Below are 16,284 nucleotides of genomic sequence, written 5' to 3' on the forward strand. Positions count from 1 at the left end.
TCCACAATCTTTTTAACAATGGGAGAGCTTACCAAGAAGAACATGACAACACAAACTTTCAACGACAACAATCGAATAACTGCTACTGCCGACGGATCACACGAGAAGAGGTGAAGGATGCACTTAGGAGGATGGGAAGGTCTAAGGCGGTTGGCCCAGACAACATACCCATCGAGGTGTGGAAGTGTCTGGGGGAGGAAGGAGTCATGTGGTTAACTACTCTGTTCAATAGTATTCTCAAATCAGGTAAGATGCCAGACCAGTGGAGGAGCAGCGTTGTAGTTCCTATCTATAAGAACAAAGGAGACGCCCAATGTTGTGGTAACTACCGAGGAATCAAACTACTAAGTCATACAATGAAGCTATGGGAAAGAGTGATTGAGGTTAGACTTAGACGAGAAACTCAGGTTACGGTCAACCAATTTGGCTTCATGCCGGGGCGTTCCACCACAGAGGCAATACACCTTATAAGAAGATTAATGGAAAAGTATAGGGAGAAGAAGCGTGATCTACATATGGTGTTTATTGACCTAGAAAAGGCCTACGACAGTGTGCCACGACAGGTGCTCTGGGAGTGCTTGGAGGGTAGAAGAGTGCCCAGGAAATACATAGAGATAATTATGGATATGTATACCAGGAGTGAAACAAGTGTCCGTGCGCCAGTGGGGGATACTGATTTCTTTCCTGTAGAGGTAGGTCTTCACCAGGGTCAGCGTTGAGCCCGTTTCTTTTTGCAGTAGTCTTGGATGAGTTGTCAAAGTCGATTCAGGGGACTCTCCGGTGGTGCATGATGTTCGCAGACGATATTGTGTTACTTGCTGAGAAAAAACAAGATCTAAACATGAGGCTTGAGGAGTGGCGAACAACCTTAGAGACAAAAGGTTTAAAGATTAGCCGATCTAAGACGGAGTACCTCCACTGTGATTTTGGTGGGATAAACGACAATGAAGACGCACAGATCACAATTGAAGGGCAGGTGGTCCCGCAGGTAACGAAGTTCAAGTATTTAGGATCATTTGTACAGAGCGATGGGGAATTAGACAGTGATGTGACCCACCGAGTTCAGGTAGGATGGTGTAGATGGAAAGCAGCCACAGGTATATTGTGCGACAAGAGTTTCCCGACTAAACTAAAGGGAAAATTCTATAGGGTGGCAGTTAGACCTGCAATGCTATATGGAACAGATTGTTGGGCCATCAAGAAGGCACAAGTGCGGAAGATGGAGGTAGCAGAAATGAGAATGCTACGTTGGATGTGTGGGCACACAAGGCTAGACCGAATAAGAAACGGTGTGTTTCGCGAGAGATTAGGGGTGGCGAACATTGCAGACAAGATAATAGAGTGGAGATTGAGATGGTTTGGACATGTAAAGAGAAGACAGACGACGAATCCTGTTAGATCCGTAGAAAACATTACTATAGAGGGGAGGAGGGGTAGAGGACGACCGAAATTGACTTGGGATGAGAGGATTAGGCATGATTTGATAGACCTAAACCTCTCCGAGGACATGGTTGAGGATAGGAATTCGTGGAGAAGTAGAATTAAAGTTAAGGATTTTTAGAGAGAATTGAATACCTTAGGGCTTAGACTTAACTTATTTAGGTCACATACCATAATGGTATTTCCCTTACATATATTATTATTATTATTATTATAATTATTATTAGCTTTTATATAGCTGTTAAACTGTGATCTTATTATTAATATTATTATAATTAGTAGTAGTTTTTATATAACTGTTAAACTTTGATTTCCTTTATTTTGCTTCATTCACATGTACTTAGAGCCGAGGGTCTCTCTGGAAGCCACCTCTCTATTCCTTTGGATAGAGGTACGGTGTGCCTACATCCCACCCTCCCTAGACCCTACTTATAGCTTTGCTGTCGGTGGGATTTTACTGGGCATGATTGATTGATTGATTGATCTGAGCCATCAGATCACCTCTAATGACTATGTCTCCAATCTTCTATCAGTTCCTGTCTGTCAGTTCTATTCTTTATAGTTCCCTGAAATGTGGGGGAAAAATACGTCAGCACACAGCCGGTGAATGATGCTGACTCAATAATACCAGTGTGTAACAATAACAATACCTTTGTGACAATACTCATTAGGCACCCAACTCAATTGGGTTACAATTACCCTAAGTACATGTACAATTAATCATATACACAATATCATTTCTCTGATCAGTCCCGTAGACTACCAGAGGCGTGTTTGATGATATGCATGGCCTCGGGGAAATCCGAGTCACCATGTATGTATGGATCCAGACACATGTATACTCTTAACCTGAGTATGCCCGTTTCTCATTATTACAACATAAAGTTTTAAGGATTCGTAAATCCTATGTAAATAGTTCAGACTCTAAAAGAGTTGTAAAAGGTTTGGGCGTATTCACCTTTTGTAATCAGTTTCTGACACCGATTCCTGTATATTGATCAGTTTCGGTTACTGACCCCTGTCTGTAAACCAGTTTCTGTTACTGATTTCTGTTTCTGTTTTCAGCTTTCAGATTGATTGATTGGCTGTTATCTCGGACCTATAGTACGAGTATAACATTTGTATAAATGTCTAGATCAACGATCTAGCTTCAGACACCATAGTCTGTTTTGTATAGCTGTAACCTTGATAATTTATTTGTACAAAACATGTGGACATTTAGTCCCTTTGTTTATTAATTAATTATATATCAGGTTTCTTCTTCAGGAAGAAACATTTATACCAGGTTTCTTCTTCAAGAAGAAACATTACTTTAACTATAACCTCTGTGAATGAATAGTATCTATCTTAATCATTAAGAAATAATACTTAATTATAACCTTTGCATGTAACTGATTACATTTCTTAATCGTGAAGAAACAATAATTTAACTATAACCTTTGCTTATGAAAAGTTATATTATGCTTATCAGTAATCAAGGTTCGGGCTATACCCCCGACTATGGTCTAAGCTATTATTATAACAATAAAATAATAATTTAATCAGAACCCCTACCTCGTATGGGTGTTTGGAGTTAAATGCCTATGACTGATCGAGCGGCACCCCTACTCTATATCACGTACTAGAGCTTAGACTATCAGAGCTTCGGAGCTTGGCACGTTCCACGAGACCGGCACGCTAACCGAGGCTAGTGTGTGTAAATGTGTGTGAATTTTGGTGTGAAATGAAATGCCGTGAACCCCTATTTATAGCTGAGTTTGGGCACCATCGCGTAGCGCGATGGTTCCTTCACTTAGGGCATCGCGTAGCGCGATGTCAGGCAGATGACGCGTGGCTGCTGACTCAGCCCTAGCGTCTGCCACATGTCATCCCGTCGCGACACGTGTCTGTTGCGTCATCACAGGCGGTCGCGTAGCGCGATGATCTTAAGTTTGGGCTCATCGCGTAGCGCGATGGGTTCCAGAATCCAGATTTTTATTTTTAGTCCCTCGTCTTTAATAACTTGCCACTTCTTGATCATACTTCCATCTTCCAAATATATTAAAGCGGCCCTTATGCGGCGTTGCGAGCGTGCGAAGTGCCAAGTGTGCCATCAAAACGCCACATTACGCCCATCGCCTGAGTCCGAGTCCGTGCGCAGTCGGATGCTTCGCACCCTCCGCTAGGACTATGGAGAGTGGTTAGCCACATTAAAACATTTTTATGGAAACTTGCTTCCTTATAAAGAGCTTCCATTTCTTTGTTTGTTTCCATGTGGGATGAAAATCCATTCCTTATTTATGCCCATGGAGAATGCTTCCCTTTTCTTCCATCTTTCCATGTGGGGTGGATTTTTCTTATTTCCTTAACATAAGGATGCTTTGTTTTTCTTATCTTATTCTTCCCATTACTTGCCTTTGAAATTATTTTTAATCCTTCAACTTTCAAAGTTGACATATTTGGTCCAAAATAAATATGGGTTTTTCCTAGATGTTACATCCTCCCCACCTTGGAATGAATCTCGTCCTCGAGATTTGCTTGTCTTAGATTTTGATGTTATTACTCTGTTAATCAGTGACTAGATTCTGTCTAATCTGATTCTCGCGTTTAATTGTCATTGTAGAACAATGAAAATTTTCAGACCTGTTGCTAACTTTACATCTCGATTGATGTAATTAGTCAATAGTTCAGAATATCATTAGTAATTGTAAATTGCTAAACACAGTGGCCAGTTATGTTTAATTATTTACCTTCCTTTTGTATTCTAAACATTTACCAATATTAGCTTTATTGCTTCTTGGATTCGATCTGTCAAATCAATTCCATCTCTTGATCCTTATCGTTTGTTTTCCTTACGTCATAACAGTATCTTTGTACTTCTGAGCAATCATATCTAATATGCTACACAATCATGTCTCTTAAACATTCTTGAGTTCCTTTGACTTTTTGATCAATTCTTATTGATCATTCCTTTAACAGCATTTCCCAGAGATTTCTTTCAATGGTATGCTATCTTTGCATATTTGATATCTCGTAACATCAGTGACATTCAGAATCCTATTCCCTTAGTATGTTATTAACCTAATAGGCTATCATAAATATCTAGATGGTGTTTCTTGGTTTAATCATCAGACTTTAAGTCTGTTTCAATTTAGCAGATTCGTGGCAGCAGACTCGTGGTCTGATCAGCAGATTTTTAAGCTTAATTTTATTTCAGCAGACTCTTAGTCTGATCAGCAAACTTTTATGTTTGATTTAATTCAGCAGACTTTTGGACTGATCAGCAGACTTTGGTCCAAAATAAATATGGGTTTTTCCTAGATGTTACTGTAAGACCCCGAATCCCAGGAATCCTACAGTTGGTAATCATATACAAAAATTTTCAAAAAATTTAAAATCAAAAAATTTCACCTTATTAAAATTGTTTCAGAGAAATAAACAGCGGAAAATCACACGTACTAAAACCAAGTTCCCAAAACCATAATTTAAATGTTTAAAGTAATAAATGAAAAGAAAACAGTTTGTGTATTAATCTCCGACTAGTTATGCCTTCAACCGTCCAAGTAGTCTCGAGCACGTCCAAGCGGTAAGCATCCTCCTCTAAACCTGAAAACTCACACTAACATACACACAAAGTCAGCTTGAGCTAAGTGAGTTCAAGTTTTAATAATAGACATTTAAATAAATTATTCCAAGGGTTTAAATATAAAAACGGGATTATAAAACATTCCAAGAGTCTAAAATGTAATACGGGATACGGAAAGTTAGGCCATCATCAACACTAAGTATTCGTACTTAGATATCAATGTACCTCCATATATTTATAACAAAAGTCTTAATAATCATTCCAACGGTTTTAAAACTGTAAATGGAAATACATCAGTTAGGTCATCACATTGAATAAATAATCATCCTTACGTATGAACATCTCTATACATGCATTCCTATATATATATATATATATATATATATATATATATATATATATATATATATATATATATATATATAACATTCAATAATAACATTCAAAGCCGAGCACACGTACAACCCAAACACGTAACATTCCGATGATGATCATGCCACACGAGCCTCCCCCCTCACGGGATTTTCAGGGCCCGCCACAGGATTTAAGAACCTGAGTCGTATAGTTTGGCCCGACCAAGATCACCATCCATCCGTACAATAATAACATTCAGGGCCGAGAAAATGTACAACCCCAACACGTAACATTCCATTCAACGCATGCAAACATGAAGTAGGCATACGTAACATTCCGTAGTCGATAACGACTACAACATTCACCAAATATTGGCCATACAATAATTTATATATTTATATATATATACATACTATAACATTCCAAGGCCAACTATATACTAGCAAGCCTATATAAAATAGTTTAAACGTTTCGTCAGGAAAAATCGTTTAATACTAGGAATTAGTACTAGGCCTAATAGCAACCTCGAGCCTAGACCACAAGTAATATGTATAACCTTAAGGAATATAAGACCATAAACGAGTCTACAATATCCTAAGGCATAAAATATAGTTCACAATAGTTTCATAAATGCACAAATATGAATAAGGCTATGTTATACCATCCAAATAGTTGTAACGAGTAAAATCGTGTAAAACTGTATTACGGTGTGCATGCTAGCCCAAAACTTGAAAAGAGTAAAAAGGGCGTCATGAACTCACCTGAAACGAGCCACACAAACACCAAAGAGTTTGAGAACTTCAAAGCCAATCCACAGTTTACAAGCCTGTCGGATTGCACACAAAGATTACTAACTAAACGTACCGACTCGTTTATCCTAAGAGACTATCTAACATGATTTGATTGACCTAAAGCCTTGAGATTACCAAATTCAATTACATCAGCCCCCGAGGCCATGTATTTACCAAATCCACCCTTAATTAATCCCGGGGACAAAGGGTTCCCAATTTACCCCTGAAAGTTGTTGATTTTATCGAATACGCGCGTTAACGGGTTGTTTATGCACTTAGATACCGAATCAGCCCCGTGTGGACCAAATTTAGTAAAATCACAGCCAATAAGTCCACACGACGCTACACGAGTTGGATGGGTCGGTAATTCGCAAGCACGATGCACAAATTACCAATAAACGCGAATTTGCGCCGTACCGACCCGTTTGAGTAACCGACAACCAATTCAGCCCCAATAACATAAAAATATAGTTTTTCACAGCCAACAAATCATACCAAGGCTACAATATCCGAATTGGTTGTTAATTTCCTCAAACAACGCGCTAGACGCAACAATTGACAAACTAGACAACCGAAACCTAGTTTTCACTTCATCAACAGTTGACCAACCTAACGAATGCCAAAACTCATGATACTAAAGTATATTACACTAGACATACCTACGAAGATGACGGAGCACGAACTTCAATTATAACAGCCCCGAAAGATGCGAGAAAGGGCAGCCACCGGTTAAGCCTAAAACAAACTTATCAATCAATAACGAATATAACATGCAGATTTTAGCATGCAAAGATGTATTTTATTACATAGGAAAACCATGGAATTAAATTATTAAATTTTTACCAGAGTTGCATAAATATCTTAAGTTTATAAAAATATTTTTATTTTATTTTTCTAGTGGACACAAAAATCATAAAAATTCCTCCAACACAGAAAGGTACGTGCAGGTATTTCAGTGCGCAACAAAATAGTTTTATTTTTATAAAATTCATTACCAAACCAAATTAAATGATTCCAATTGGGTTTGATTCTTAACTCAAAATATTAAGTTCCAGAAGTAGAACCAACTAATTTGGACTTGTCGAAAAAGGTTTATGATGTCGGGAAGACAGACCAGAATCCGTCATCCCGCATCAGCTTTGACACTCGATCTTATAAAATTATAAAAAGTATTCAAATCTCGTCCAAAAATTACGTATTATACTTTTCTGGAAACTAGACTCAATGTAGAACATCTATAAAAAATTGTTATAATCAAAACTCAACCCTAACATGGATTATCATCAAAAACAATGGATTATCATCAAGTTACAGGCCCTACAATAAACGAGTATGAATCTGTCAGAAATTGTTATAATCAAAACTCAACCCTAACGTGTTCAACAAAGGGTTTAATGGTGAAAGCGAAGTTTCTTGACATGATACTAACCTTTAATTGGATGGATATGGCTTGATAATGGCTGGAAAATAAAAAAAAGCTCGTGATGGGGGCTGCACTTGAGGTGCCGATCGGACCAGCAACAAGAGGAAGAAAGATTAGGGTTTTTGATATAATAAATTTACACTCTGGCCCCCAAACTTGTAAAATGAGATGTCTTGAGCCGAAAGTTGAATAACATAACTTACAAGAATGACAAAGAGGTCCTTTAAGAATGCCAAATCGGGTCTCGGTTAAAAATACATACTCTACAAGACATAAACCTTTTAAACGAAAATTTGTGGACGTTACAGTTACATTCTTCTTGGTGTAGACTTGGCCCATCCACTTCTAACATCTTCTAAGGTCTTCATAGGTTAAACACCACCACCACCACCACCCACCGTCTACCACCAGCACTATTCACCACCACCGTTCGCCACCATGACCGTCCGACACCACCGTCCACCACCCACCACCACCGTCCACCGTCTATCACCACCCACCGTCCATCAACCACTATCATTCACCACATACCACCACCGTCTACCACCATCGTCCACGACCACTATCCACCAACACTGTCCTCCATTGTAGCATCCGTCTTTTAAACATAATAAATAAATAAGTTTTATTTATTTAATTATGTGTTATTATCTAATAAGGATAAATAATAAGTTGAGTTGTCGCCTTGAAGATAAAAGATGGAACGAGGAATGGTTATGGGCCTTAAGATCCATAGGCTTGGAGTATATAAACTCCATAAACCTCCCCAAAACCCTAAAATCCTCATCCCCACCATCTTGCCTCCATACACTGAAAAAACACACACAAACACTCCCTTCTCTCATCGGATCCAAGATCCAAGAGAAACCAAGGTGTTTTGTGGTTCAATATTCACTGAATAGCAAGGAACATACCAAGATTCAAGTGTTGTTCAAGAACCGATCCAATCCAGTTCATCTTAAGGTACGTTTTAGGTTAAAAGACTAGATTTTGAGGTCGATATGCTGTAGGATTTTGTAGAGTAACAAATCGGGTTATAATATATAAGAAAAACATAAACTTTGTAGTAAAAGAGTTAACGGGTGCCATTTGGTATGAACACGTATGTTCGGACCGTGTAAGAACTAGTAGATGAAGTTGTTATAGCCTAGAACTAGTTATAATGGTAAGACGGGTCTTAGAGGGTCGGAAGAAAACGATTGTACAAAGAAAACAAGAAAACCCAGTTTGGATCGCATTCATAAGAATGCGATTTGATTGGTAGAATTCGATTCGATTTGATTGGTTGAAATGCGATTCGATTTGATTGGTTGTAATGCTATTCGATATGATTGGTTGAATATGCGATCCGATTGGCTTCTTATATGATCCGATTGGTTTCATATGCGATGCGATTGCTTTCCTGTGCGATTCAATTCAGAACAGTAGCGCATTCACTAAGTTAAATCTGTCCCTAGATTGGGCATTATGGTTTAGTTAGAAAGATAGTTATTTGACACATATACTTGTTAAACAGTTAGTCATGACCGGTTGAAGAGGGGAGTTACCATTAAACAGAGAGGAACAAGATTCAGGTGAGTTTCTAGCCTCTTTTTTCTGTTATTTTTTCGGGCTATGTGCATACTCAATGTGATAAGTTAATTACACTTACTTTAACTAGTAAGTGTATGTTATGTGAATGTTGTATGGATATAAAAATGCTAAGAATATATATGGTTGTATGGCGTATGGAAAGAAGAACCAGACCCTAATAATATCTGAGATGATAGGGACCAGACCCTGATAATACCTGAGATGATAGGGACTAGACCCTAATAATACCTGAGATGATAGGGACCATACTCTTATAATACCTGAGATGATAGGAACCAGACCATAATAATATCTGAGATGATAGGGACCATACATTAATAATATCTGAGATGATGGGGACAAGACCCTGATAATATATGAGATGATAGGGACCATACCTTTATAATACCTAAGATGATATGGACCAGACCCTAATAATACCTGAGATGATAGGGACCAGACCCTAATAATATCTAAGATGATAGGGACCAGACCATAATAATATCTGAGATGATAAGGACCAGACCCTAATAATATCTGAGATAATAGGGACCATACCCTTTTAATATCTGATAGGATATAGGGCAAAGGCTCTTTAAAGCATAGAGATAGATATGTATGCACCATGTAAGTTAAAACATGAGAGAATGAAATAATGAAAGTATGTATGAAAGAAGGATAAACATGTTAAGTATGTATTAGGTATCTTCGGATACGAATGTGTAAGTAAGTGAATGTAATGTGTGTTGCCTAATTAACTAGAAATCACTCAGCGTAACTGACTTTTAGTATGCATGAGCTAAAGAGGTTGGCATTTGAAGAGGGATTGCTATGATGTTTTATTCATGAAGTTTTGAGTTATGTTTAAAGACAAGATTTGAATGGTTGAATTTTAATTATTCCATGAAAAGTTTTAATTCACTATGATATTTAGAACTGTGTTTATGAGTAATTCCAACATCCAATGTAGGGCACCGGGATCGGGGCCTTACAAGTTGGTGTCAAAGCATAAGTTTGAGAGAAATAAGCATCCTATATGCTTAGACTCGAACAAAGAATGGGACTTAAGGAAGAAAGGAAAGAAGATGCCAGTTCAAGAAAGCCATGTGTCGCTCAAGCAATCTTAGTAAAGGAAAGATACATGATTTATCTCATGAATAATGTAAGAATAAGTAAGAAAGATAGCTTAATTTCTAGAGATAGGAATATGTGTTTATATGAAATGTTCGTTTGATTGTCTAACTATTAAAAGGTAGAACCTTGCACAAGTGAAGTCATGATAGGAAGTGTATAGGACACGAAGAGTAACGTGATTGGTTAATCATAGCTGGCCACTGTTATTAATTGTTTGCCTTACTATTCTTGTACTAAATGATTCCTAGAGTGACGACATTTGATTTTTTCCTTTAGAATACGAATGGCTGGTGCAAGAAAAGATATCGGTTAGGGAGGTCGAACGGGATGCCGTGGTAGGCCACGTGCAACCGTTTGCCTTCTGAAGGATCGATCACTAACACAAGAGAGGAAGGAAGCGTAACTGTGCGAGACCAGAGTAAAAATGAAGGATATCAGCTTGATCCTGCTATTCAAGCTACCATTGCTCAAGCTGTGGCTAATGCAGCGAAAGTATGTAACTTAAAAGGTCCGCGAGAAGTAAGAGCAAGAGTACAAGGAAGTCGAGTGAGGGCAAAACCAAAGCTACCGGACAGACTAAGGATGATACTAAGAGGGATGATGAGACTGAGTAAGGTGATTCAAGCTAAGTCAGGTCCGTGAGAGTTGGTAAGAGGGAGAGGGATCGTGGTGGGTGCACTTACAGGTTGTTTAATGATTGTGATCCACCGAAGCTGACGGGTATGGGTGATTCTATAGCCACTCTCCAATGGATAACCGCCATGGACAAGGTTATCCAAATAAGCGAGTGTCGTCCCAACCAAGCAGTTAGGTTTGCTACCCAGTCGTTTGGTGATGAAGCCATGTTCTGGTGGGAAACTGTGGAACAAAGAAAGACCCCTGAGGAGATTAAGGCCATGAGATGGGAAGATCAGAAGGAGATGGGGATGAAGTGATTTTGTGCTGATGTTGAGGTTGAACGGACTGAGCTAAACTTTTTGAATTTGAAGGCGGGAAGGATGACACACCACGAGTACACCATTGAATTCAACCACATGTCCAGGTTAGTGCCCGATATGATGAATACTGAGGCGAAGCGAATTAGGTGCTATATAAGAGGACTTCAATAGAATGCCCACACACTAGTCAAAGCTAGTAAATAGGCTACTTTGGATTCTGTTTTTGAACTCGTACAAATGGTTTACGATGACCTTGCTATGGATGATGTGGAAGTGGAAGAGAAGAAAGAGAGGAAGTGGGCCACTCCTGCTAAACGACCCAGCACTCAGCTATGGAACTCTAATGACAAGAAGCTGAAGGTATTGAAGAAGAAGTCGTGTAAGACATGCGGTAAGATGCACAGTGGTGAGTGCAAGTGGGGTACGGGTATTGATGTTTGTCTCAAATGTGGGAAAGCTCATGGTGGGGAGTGCAAACTTGGGTCTAATGCGTGTTATGAGTGTCGAAAGGTGGGGCATTATGCCATTGAATGCAGTGCAAAGCCCGCATGTTACAAGTGTGGTAAGACGGGCCGTAGGGCAAGGGAGTGCAATGATGGTGAAGCTAGAGAAAGTGGAAAGAAGAATGCTCACCAGTCCAGGCCAAGGACCAGAGCCTACATGCTGACACAGGAACAAGCCAGGCAGATTCCTGACGTGGTGACAGGTATGTTTCTAGTAAACGGTATTTCAGCCTCTGTGTTATTTGACTCAGGTGCAAATAGAAGTTTTGTAGCTACATCATTTTGTAAGATAGCTAAAATGAAATGTTCTTTTATGCCCAAAACTTTTATAGTAGAAACCACTAGTAAAACCTCGGTTAGAATAATGAGAATGGTGAATGGTTGTAAGATAGAGTTAGAGGGACGTGAGTTCCCTGTTTGTAACATTTCGGATTTTTCATATTCATAACCATATTTGTTTACCCGACTTGAGAATATAATTAGGATATTTTGTATTGATAAAAACTTGTATTTATTGTTATTTAACGTGGTTTAACTTAGTTTATAATTTCATAATTTTCAATCATGCCAAATAGTCCTTAGAAACTCTTAAAGTCGCTTAAAATGGCTAAATATGCCTTTTCGAGAACTACAAGGACTAATTTTGTCAGAAACAAAATATGATGGACTAATTTTGGGAAATTATTTTATAATATACTATTATACATTGTATACATCAATTTCTTGTTCATCACACCAAGATCTTTGAATTAATTGAAGTTTTGTCTTAATTATTTTATTCGGTTTCCTTAATCGAGTAATTACTAACACAATTAACACAATCTTCATATTTTTCATCTAAAGACATTCTCCAACCCTAAAACCCTTGGATTGGCCGTCCTCATCTCAAATACCATGAAATTCTTCTTCCCATTATCATATTCTTCAAGATTAATCGAATTCTTTCAAGACTAGTTGACTTTAGTATTCAAGACATCTTTGACCACGATTTTATCATTCTTCTATTCATATCCGGGGTAAGTTGTCTTCTTAAAAATTCTATATATTTATCTGTAGAACAGAATCCTTCAATCAAATTTGCCGATTGAGGGAGTCTTGGTGGTCAATTAGACTCCGACCCGTTCAAGGGCAAATCGGTCAACAAAGTTGACCAATCTATTTCTATCACTTCTGGTTGGAACTAGCTTTCGGTCCAGAAGACTTTTAATTTTATCTCAAGATTTTGAGTGTAATGACCAAAACCCGACTCCTGACTCGCTGTTCGGATTCTGGTCAGTACCAGCTCGCTTATTTACTAAAAACCTCATAACCGGAGTTCTATACATCCGTTTGGATTAATTCCAGTTGATATATTCTCGGTTTTGACTCTATTTTATTTTTTTTGTAAGTCTCTGGTCTGTTTGAATAAGAACAATCATCATGTTAACTTTGCTCGTTTATCCTATCTCTTCGTTATTCGCTTAATTGTCAAGGTGAGAAGTTATTCCCCATGTTTTACAGCTTTAAACATTTTGGGGACATTTTCATACCTATTCGTATTTACATATTATATATTATACGCACTAGCAAATGGTGAATGTTGTGTGTTTATCAATTGAATGTTATATGATATCTGCTTACTTGTGTACTTGTTTAATTAATCGCATTCGGAGAGGTCCATCCGAAGTCTAGCAAGTCAATATGATCATACGCCATCCTAGTAGCCATAGCCCGTGTTCGAGAGGCATGGGCACCCGACACCCTTATTTGTATTTGTTTTGTCATAGTAGCCATAGCCCATGTTCGAGAGACAAGGTCAACTAACATCCTTTATTTGCTCATGGTTTGATTGATTTATACTCACAATATCAGTTTTGCTCTTTTTAAATATATATATCATTATTATATCAAAACTGGTGACTTTTCTCATTCAACCTCGTGTTAACAAATCTATATTATTTTGTACGCATTTGCAGGATTACCATTTGGTTTGAAGCTAAGGTGAAGAAACACTTAGAAAGAACTTAGTTAATGAAATAAAAGATATTTATGTTCTATTTTATTTTGGAAATTTGTTTAGATTTTGTGTATTTGATTGAAATTTTGAAATAAATTAATTAAATAGTTATTGTCATATTTAAATTGTATGATAATACCTTTTGAGCTGTAAACCAACGGATTCGCACCCCGGCATTTCCACCGTAGGTTGGGGTGTGACACTGCTACCCCGTATGTGATGAACTTAGGAGGGTTAAATGTAGTATTGGGGATGCATTGGCTGACTGAGTTCGAGGCTCCGATAGTATGTACGAGTAAGTTGATAAGGTTGAAATCTTTGGATGGTGGTACGGTGACGGTTTATGGTGATAAAGAAAGATCAGGGATTAATGTCATTTCAATGATAAAAGCCAAAGGTTTGTTAAGGCAAGTGTGCGGTGCCTACCTGGCTTACGTTGGCAAAGCTACGGCCAAGACGAAAGAAGTGAAGGATGTTCCCGTAGTGTGTGAATATCCATAAGTGTTTCTAGAGGACCTTCTAGGGTTACCACCAGAGCGTGAGGTAGAATTTCAGATATAGTTAATACCAGAAGCACAGCCCGCTACAAAAGCACCTTACCGTCTGGTGCTATCCAAGATGAAAGAATTGATTTCCAACTGCATGAACTCCTAGATAAAGGTTTTATAAGGCTGAGTGTTTCCCTGTGGGTGCCTAATGTTATTCGTTAAGGATAAGGATGGGAGTATGAGAATGTGTATAGACTACCGGGAGTTGAATAAGCTGACAATGAAGAATAGATATTCATTGCCTCGGATTGATGATCTATTTAACCAATTGCAAGGTGCTAGTTGGTTCTCACGTATAGGCTCAGATCAGGCAATCATCAGTTGAATGTAAAAGAGGCAGACATCCCTAAGATAGCGTTTCGAACATGGTATGGACACTACGAGTTCCTCGTGATGTCCTTTGGATTGACGAATGCTCCAATAACATTTATGGATATGATGAATATGGTATGTCATTCGATGTTGGACAAATCAGTTATCGTTTTCATTGACGATATATTCATTTATTCGAAGAGCGAGTCTGACAATGCTGAACATTTAAGAGAAGTATTGGAGATTCTGAAGAAAGATAAACTGCATGCTAAGCTTTCAAAGTGTGCATTTTGGTTACATGAGGTACAGTTTCTATGTCACATAATTAATCCGGAAGGGATTACTATTGACCCGGCTAAGATCGACGCGATAAAGAATTGAAAGACTCTGCAGAACCCAAATGAGATACGTAGTTTCCTAGGGTTGGCTGGCTATTATAGGAGATTCATTCAAGGCTTCTCCAAGGTAGCCGCACCGTTAACCGGTATGACCCGAAAGGCTGTAATATTCAATTGGTGTAAGTATCAATAGGAAGCTTTTGAGGAATTGAAGAAAAGAATCACACAAGCTCCACTCTTTGTGTTATGTGATGGTAATGAGGATTTGGTAGTTTGTACTGATGCTATCGTGGGTTAGGTTGCTTATTAATGCAACGAGACAAGGTCATATCGTATGCGTCCATACATTTGAAGGTTCATGAAATTATGTACCCGACGCATGACCTAGAGTTAGCAGCAGTAGTGCATGCTCTCAATATTTGGAGACACTACTTGTATGGTACTAAGTGTACCATCTATACAGATCATAAGAGTTTGAGTATTTATTCGAAAAGAAGGAACTAAATATGAGACAGAGAAGATGGTTAGAGCTGATAAATATGATTATGATATCAAATACTACCCTGGTAAGGCGAATGTGGTCATTGATGTGCTAAGCCGTAAGAATGAGGAAGTCATTGCGATGGTAAAGTCGTATATGTTAATAATTAACTTAGATTTCTTTGGAGAGATCAGCAAGGTACAGTCGGAAGTCGTCAAGGATGAAGGATTAATGAAGAAAGAAAGAATTTTCGGACACCGGAACGCTTTAATAGGTAACACTCATGGTGTAAAGACTAGATTCAACCATATGTGGATTCTACGCCATGGAGAACTTAGAAGTCGAATCCTAGACAAAGCTCATAAGTCTAGATACCCGATTCATCGGGGATCCAACAAAATGTACCAAGACCTTAAGAGAGACTATTCATGGCCAGGTATGAAGAATGAGGTAGTAAATTATGTTAGTAAGTTCTTAACTTGCTTGCAAGTCAAGGCGGAGCAGCAGAAACTGTATGGAAAGATGCAACCATTAGAAATACCAGAAAGAAAATGGGAACATATCAACATGGATTTCATAACTAAGCTACCACGTAAGCTAGAAACCATGATACCATCTGGGTGATTATGAACTGTTTGAAGAAAAGTGCTCACTTTCTGCCTATATGAGAAGCTATCTTGTCATAAATGTTAGCTAAAGTATTCATTAATGAGGTTGTGGCAACGCATGGGGTGCCATTGTCGATTGTGTTCGATAGAGACACTCGCTTTACTTCAAGATTCTGGAAGAAATTTCATGAAGCGATGGGAACAAGATTTAACATCAGTATAGCGAATCATCATCAAACAGATAGGCAGTCTGAAAGGACTATCCAAAACCTTGACGATAT

The sequence above is a fragment of the Bidens hawaiensis genome, unplaced genomic scaffold (genome assembly GCF_021521415.1).
Source record: "Bidens hawaiensis isolate Kalapana, Puna unplaced genomic scaffold, B.hawaiensis_p1.1 tig00000935_1, whole genome shotgun sequence".
In the NCBI taxonomy this organism is placed as follows: Eukaryota; Viridiplantae; Streptophyta; class Magnoliopsida; order Asterales; family Asteraceae; genus Bidens; species Bidens hawaiensis.